Consider the following 7,806-nt stretch of genomic DNA (forward strand, 5'->3'; position numbering starts at 1 on the left):
TGTCAGACAGCACGGCAGCAGTCTGCATTTGCAGATGGTTGTTCGGGCTTGGCTATTTTTAAAGTGATAATAAAACCACAGAAAAAAAGGGGACTTGTGGGGAAAGGGAGTGTGGTGAAGAGCAGGAGGGGACAAAGTCATCAAAAACATCCCCGAGGAGCCGTCTCAGCCTTTATGTCAAGCCCCGTAGCTAAACTAATATAGTGAAACGATCTAAGATGGCACTTAATTTCTCACCCTCATCTTCTGGTTGTGTGCGTTTTTGTGTGGCTGCACCCTTGTGCCTGATCATTGTGTGAAGAGGTGCTAAAATGGTGCCCCACTGGTTTTAGTATTTTGTCCATTTATTCCCTTCCCTCTGAAGATTAAACTTTACTGACCTCACACAATGGCACCACCATGGAAACGTTAGCAAGTTATGCTCTGGCGTATTTTTGTGTTACTTACCCACCACATGTTGAATTCCTGATATTCAAATCCTAAGAGATCATTTAAACCAATTTAAGCTGATCATTAATCAGAGAGACAGTTAGCATCATCAGAAGCCAATTTATGCCTCTGTCGTCTCTTTGAAGTTAAAGCTGGACACATCTAGCCGCAGCTTGGTTGTCCAAGGTTCTTATTAAATTGGGTCAAATTAAAATTAAATTGCGCGTATGTGCGGATGGGTTGGATGGCTTACTGCTGGCGTCATTGCTCTGGTAGGGACAGTCTTCCATTAATTTGATCTTTGACAGAGATAGATTGAAAGTCATAATGCAGTCATTAGAAATTCACATCTGCTGATGATGTTTTTGCTACAATACCTGAAAGATCAGCAGGCCATTAAGCAGCAAATCTTCAACCAAAGGCTCTCTTCCCTCATGGGTAAATACAATTTTGTCGTTGTACCAGGTGCTGTTTGTGCATCCAATACATGGTATGCCTCCCAGCAGTGCAGTGAATTCAAATCCACTTCTTTCAGTAGCTTTGAGTCCAGCTGAGGCTCTTTCCGCCTGATCTGTCATAGTTAGCGTCTCGAGACGTATTTCGTACCAACAAGTATGATGTGGTTTGCATGTTGTTTTCTTTATCTGGTGCCTCAGGTTTCTTTCATTTTTTATCGACATGGACTTCAGCTGGAGTCGAGATTCCATTCACAAGTGTGAATGTCTGTCTAATTGTGTGTTGGCCCTGGCAACACACAATATTCTATTCTGCCCTCAGTGTATGTGTAGATACAATGCAACACTAGATAACTATTATAGAGTAGTGGTACATTTTACTCAAAGTACTCACATGTATGTTTTCTAATCTGCTGTCTATATTTTTTGTATATTCTACTATATTAGAGTTTTAGTACCATGGATATACTAAATGGAAGCAATTCAGCAAATTGCACTTCACACAATTAGATTTTCTTCCCAAAAATAAGCTTTCCAGGGAAAGAAGAACTTTGTTGCTTTTTGCTCTCTTGTGATCCTGAAAACACACATCATAAAATTGTTAAAAATACAATTTGGAATTTGAAAGTAAAAGTAGGGGATTGGAACTGCTCTTATAAAAACAACCAGGCAGAACTGGTTTGGCCCATTGAGAGAAACAGGCTGTAAACCAAACATTGACATATTTTCCAGAGTAACTTTAGCATTCAATTGGAGTTGTGCTTGTACCCACCTGCTGAGTGTAAGTCCAAATCCATCACTTTGTATTATGAGCGCTATAAGGCAGCAAATAGAAGGTTTGCTGTGGAAATGGCTTACTCTGTTAAATAAATAAATGATTAGTGGCAGACACACAGACATTTCACTTCCTAGCTGGCAAGATTTAAAAAAATGAAAACAATGAGAGGCAGCAATATGAAGGACGTGGTGAAGAAGTCATGGAAGTCGAGGCAGTTTCATGTGGGAGGTTGGCGAAAGGGTCCGGTCTCCTGTTCTCACCCCTGTTTCGATGAGTCAGTCCTGGGTCTCTCTCTCTCTCTCTCTCTCTCTCTCTCTCTCTCTCTCTCTCTCTCTCTGAGTTCAGCTCCCACCTCTGCCTGCCTCCACTGCTGTCACTGGATATCAGCATTGTGTTGCTGCTAAAATCTCACTTCACCATTCCTGACTCTGCTCACCCACTCAGGAGACAGAAAAAAAAGATAGAAAGAAACAGAGAAAAGAAGAATGAAGAGGGAAACAATGACAGAAAATATCAACAGTAACCGGATAAACACAAATAAGATTACATTACAACAAAATAACAAATAACATGTCGATACTTAGGTAAGAGAATACATTATTATACCACTTGTCTGCTTAAAGAAAATCTATGAAGGTCCACTCAATTTGGGAGGGTCATGTTGTGTGGGAAATTCTCCACCTCCAAAAAAGCAAGGTACATTTTGTGCAGGCATATTGGTGGGGAGGAGAAAATGTAATTAACTTTTATTCTACACCAAAATCTCCCTGGCAGCAGACAGAGTGAGCACATCACAAAAAGTCTCTGGGGAAATTGGAAGAAAGAAGCAGTTTTCACATAAATTCCTCCACTAAACTGCACCTTTTAAGCCCCCTCCACTGGCAGGGTGCACATAGAAAGCATACAGTACCAGACAGTACATGTCGCTGATTGCATAATTAGCTGCTGCCTTTAGTAAATCAGATGCTAATTACACACAGATTGCAACTGCAAATAGAATGAATGCTTCTTGGCGCTGGGTCTTTGCGCATCCATCAATCAATTCATCCGTACATCAGTCAGCATGATCAAGTCACCAAAGCCCATAACAGCAGTTAGTGTACTGCCTCATTGCCTAAGTATGCTTTATTGGTAGGATAGTTTTACTGAACGTCAGACAGCAGTTATACTTCATGCAGCTTGGCACCCTGAAGCTCTGCCTGGACAACAGTAGATTTTACACTTAATGTAAGAGCAGTTTTTTCAGGCAGTCTGAATGTGCCAAAAACTGGGGGCACAGCTATATTACAGCTGCATAAATGTGTACTTTAGGTACACTTCAACCTGGATAAGCCATACAGAACCATCTGCAGAATGATTTGCATGTTGGAGCATCATTTTGTATTTTGTTTTGGGGGTTCTTTTGTCTGAACTTTTGAAATGTGGTACCAAATTAGACCCAAAACCATCAAAGATGAAATACATCATTTGTAACGATAAATTACAACTACCAAACATGCAATGAAAATGTATTAAATCTCACCAGCCACGACGCCAAATCTTCTATTTTCACCTAATTTGTGTTTAGCATACAATTGGAAATTCATGAATACAAAAGTATTCATTCGTTTTGTGGTATATGTGGCACTTACTGACATAAATTGTAATTGCATTCTGGAATTGCAACAAAACTAGGATGACAGGTGAGCACATCTAGTCGCAGCAATCACGCAAAAAATATGTCTGAATTGTATTGATACTGTGGATGGGGCTACAGCAACATATTAAACATAAATGTCCATAAGTGGCCACGTCACAGGTTATACTTTCTTAAAACTGTGCACCAGTCATCCTTGTACAAAATGCTACAGATACCAGACCAAACGTTACTGCCATCAGTCAATGAAGCATAAATGTTTCTTTATGCGTGTGTTGATACATAATGAAGATCTAATATTTCTATGAATAAAACAACAAATAGTTTATAGTTTGATGAGATTGATGCTGTTTCCCGAAGGAACACTGTATGTATTCTATATTCACAGATCATTACGTCAAATATGGATTAGAGTAATTACACCATGTAACCCCATTGCAGCGCTGGTAACATTATCATAAAACACAATTACCTCACCAGTGAAATGTGTGTTTTAATGGCGCCAGCACTACATGAGAGATTTAAACAGTGTCCCTTTCTAACAATAACCATATGAAAGTGTCCCCACAATGAAGTTTGTTTAATAAGTCCTCCATCCCAGCTAAGATACGGGACGAGTAATGACAGATCAGTTATCTCTGTTGCACATTAGCCTTAGTGTGTGAAGTCATTAGAGGATGTAATTAACTCCTATTGTACTAGAGAAGGGTCATTAGCGAACAAGTCTAAGGCGCTTGTACCACCGACGTGATTTGGTGGTGACCTACATGGGGTGAGAAGTTAAACAGGCTTTGTAGTGAGACTGCCGGGCCGTGTTGATGCCGTGTTTACAGCAGAGTGTGATCACAAAGCAGTTATGTTTCTATGATCACCTACAGAATGCAGATGAAGCGCATTGTATCCTCACTTCGTATGCAGATGCAGTATTGCAAAGACATTCATCACTTTACAAAAAGTGTTTGTGCTGAGAGAACACGGTGCCTTTTGTAAGTCACAGATATGAAAAAAAAAAAAAAGAAGCCTGTCCAGATAGCATTCATGTGTGCATTTATTCAAATCAGCATAGGCTGCTCATCGTTTCATTCTGCCCCCAGAGAACCAACGATCATAGTGCAGGGAGAATATCATGAGTGATATTCCTGTTCCTGTTCTGGCTTGTCTGTCGTGGTTTATGCTTTAGACCAAAGAGCTCACTGGGATGCCACTCATTTACATAAATATCCAGCTTCTTTCACATAGGCGATATTTGAGACTTTGCTGTGTTACAGTAAATCATAGGGAGGATCTATTTATTTGTTTCTGTTGTTTCTACTGTAGATGATAAATCATTGATAGCCCCGTTGAAATCCTCCCGCCGCGTGAATGTAATAAAACCCCAAACATCCTGGCAGATGAGCTGAGGCTGAGTATTTGAACAAGCCATTCCTTGTCAAACAGCTCCCTGAAGCCACATAGGGCAGGAGACATGGTCAGAAAGAAAGTCAGGCAGCAGTCACAAACTGCATTTCCCAAGGTGCTCTTTGTTTTTATTTATGCCCAAATTCTCTCTGATTGCAAAAACTGAAGAACTAGAAAAACGCATGTGTTTGTGGTAGTTTTTGCTGGGATTAATAGATGTATTTTATGAGGACAATGTGTGACAGAGGTGTTAAATGGACTTCTGAAATTATGAAACTCCTGACATACAGAAACAAGTCGCAGGGGGACAAAGTCTACCCCTTTCATTCAAAGGATAATTCTAGTTTTTTTTATAACTTTTATTGTCACATTTATTATAGCTTTGTCCGTCATTCCTATAAAAAATAATAGCATCGGACTCAGCAAGAACTAATTGCTGATGACTCTGAAACAACAGAAAACTGAAGCAACATTTCTACAAAGCATTCTGACAAGACAAAATAAACGAGCAGTCATATAATCATACAGATGTTATTTAACCCTCAAGTTAGCCAAAACTACTTGACAGTTGGAGTGGGGTAGAGCTGATGGAGCGCAGACAAAGGAGAGATATGAACTCTGAGGATGAAGTGGAAGGGAACTACTCTCTATGGATCATTCTGGAATCTTTGCTCTTGTTCATGTTATACTCATTAGACTGAACCCTAATTCCCTCTTCCTCTTGTTCGATAAGTACAGGTCACCTGATTTTCATACATCAACCACTACTGACTTTATCTTTGGAGACACCTTTTAGAGGTTTTCCTTCACATTTTTTAATATTTGTGAACTCTCATGGCTTATTTGATTTACTGTCAAATTACTGAAATACATTTTATTTGTTTGATACACCCCTTGAGCTAGGATTTTTTGTTGAAAGTAAAACAGCGAATCGTCCAATGAGTGTTTGTGTTTACTATACTTACATGCATTTACACATTCTTGTTGTTTGTCTGTTTTTAGATGTGCTCCTTAACACACTAAAAAATATATTTTTCCATTTCCTTACATTATCTCAGTCAGAGAAGCAATAATATTCGGGTTTCATAATAAATTACGTATTTGGACATTTTAGGTCATAAAACCTTGGCTCCACATTTTTGTTGATTGCTCCCATAAAAGTTCTCATCTTACACAGATTCACAGTAAATTCCATCAGACTAACAGCTCCCACGTCAAAGTGTCATATTTGACTCCAGCAGTAGAACGTGTGTGCTGCAGTAGTTAAATGTGTTGATAGGTTCTCCAGGTTGATCGACCGTCCATCGAGGTAGATACATGTCTCATCTCCACGTTGAAAGATTATTGTGAACTTGCAGTCCGGGTATGGTTATCTCCGGCTCTGGTTGCTTCTGGTGTCCCGTTGCTCAAACAGTGGACAGATTTGGTGTGGTGTTTGTGGATTTACCCTTGCATCGGCTGGGCATGCAGATGGGGAGGATTGACCTGCTGCGACCTTGGAAGAGTGCCCTGGCGGAGGACGACGGCGACCTGGGGATGGGCAGGACATGCTGCAATGCAGCAGAGCAGATCAGTGGCGCTGCATGCTCTCACCCACCCACACACACACACACGCACACTCAAACACATCAACTGCAGCTCACCAACACACCTCACACTCACAAACACACCTACTGTACATAAATACCATTAAACACCACAGTTGCACACAAGTCAATGGAAAAAACACACACACACACTCAGCAGGCGAGGGCGTGTCTTAATCAACCTGCCACTGTCTGGCTGGCTGAAATGCACAACCCACCCACATGACTCTGCATATTGAGCAGCACGTAAACACGCACATGCTCACACACATTTACTTCCACATCTCTTCATAGATGCACACATGTACGCAGAAGGAGTGTCTGTGGGGCGCACACATGGAGTATCACAATATAAAATAAAAACAATGCACTGATTTCAACATTTTTACTGGGTACAACAACGTGTACAACAACGCTGAAAATAACTTTGCTTTTTCTCTGCATGTAAGCAACAACTTTCTTATTACAGAGATGAAGCCTATAAATCTTCAATGTTTTTTTTCATTGCACTACATCAACAGTCACTGCTTTACAGATAAGGCGATCACTCAGTTCCATCAGTCACTGGACCCCCAGACGCCCCAGCAGGGCATCCCATAGGAGGACGATATGTAGAAGCAGTGCCAAGATGTATGATTTAAATACCAGCACAGACCTTCATTAAAGAGATTTTCTGGGGCAAATAAGTAAACCCTAATCACTCTGAGCAATCACATCAAACAGCCTCTTTTTGCTGTACTGAGTGCACTGGTAATACTTAAACCCAGTGGACGACCTAATACAGATTGGTATTTGTTATGACCTTGTGCTGACTTTCATTTATTTCCTGGGGGGCGTTCCCATACCAAACCATAACCATAACTAGATGCATCACTTCAATCCGAATATTAAAGGAGAAGTCTGTTGATGTTCTATATTTATTTTCTGTGTGGAGCCTGATGTATCTTGTTGTTCTGTTGCTAAGAGCTCCAAAAACATACCTATGAGCCAAACTGTTGAATAACATGTCCCTTTATTATGATGAACATGGGCACTGTAGTTTATTTTGAGTCAAGCCTGCATATACTGTCCTTTCACAGTACCAAATGTGTGTTAATCCGCTGTTGAAAAAAGTTACAGAAAAATGCTCTATTCAATGCTGTTTGAGTAACTACAGTGCCCAGCTTTGTAAGGAAATTATTCAGTCTTTAAAATAATGAAACTATATATGTGTGAGCTGTTTTTAAAGATTTACATATTTAGTAGGAATAGATTTGGAGCAATAGACAGGGTTTTGAAGTTTTAAAGAGATAAACTAGCACATTGTTGGATTTGGTCTTACATCTTCAGCTTTACCCTTTGATCAAATCATAAATACAGACACACACACAAACACACACACAATTGTGTCGGTTATCCCCGGTAGAGTAGCAGATGTTATAGCACAACTGGATGGAGCCTGTTGTTCAGGATGTGAGGGTGCAGAGGAAGGGGAGCTGGCTGTTACAGTTCTAGTGACTTAACAGGAAATTCCTCCCAGTTTGA

This window comes from Anoplopoma fimbria, chromosome 9 (assembly GCF_027596085.1).
Source record: "Anoplopoma fimbria isolate UVic2021 breed Golden Eagle Sablefish chromosome 9, Afim_UVic_2022, whole genome shotgun sequence".
NCBI classification, from domain to species: domain Eukaryota; kingdom Metazoa; phylum Chordata; class Actinopteri; order Perciformes; family Anoplopomatidae; genus Anoplopoma; species Anoplopoma fimbria.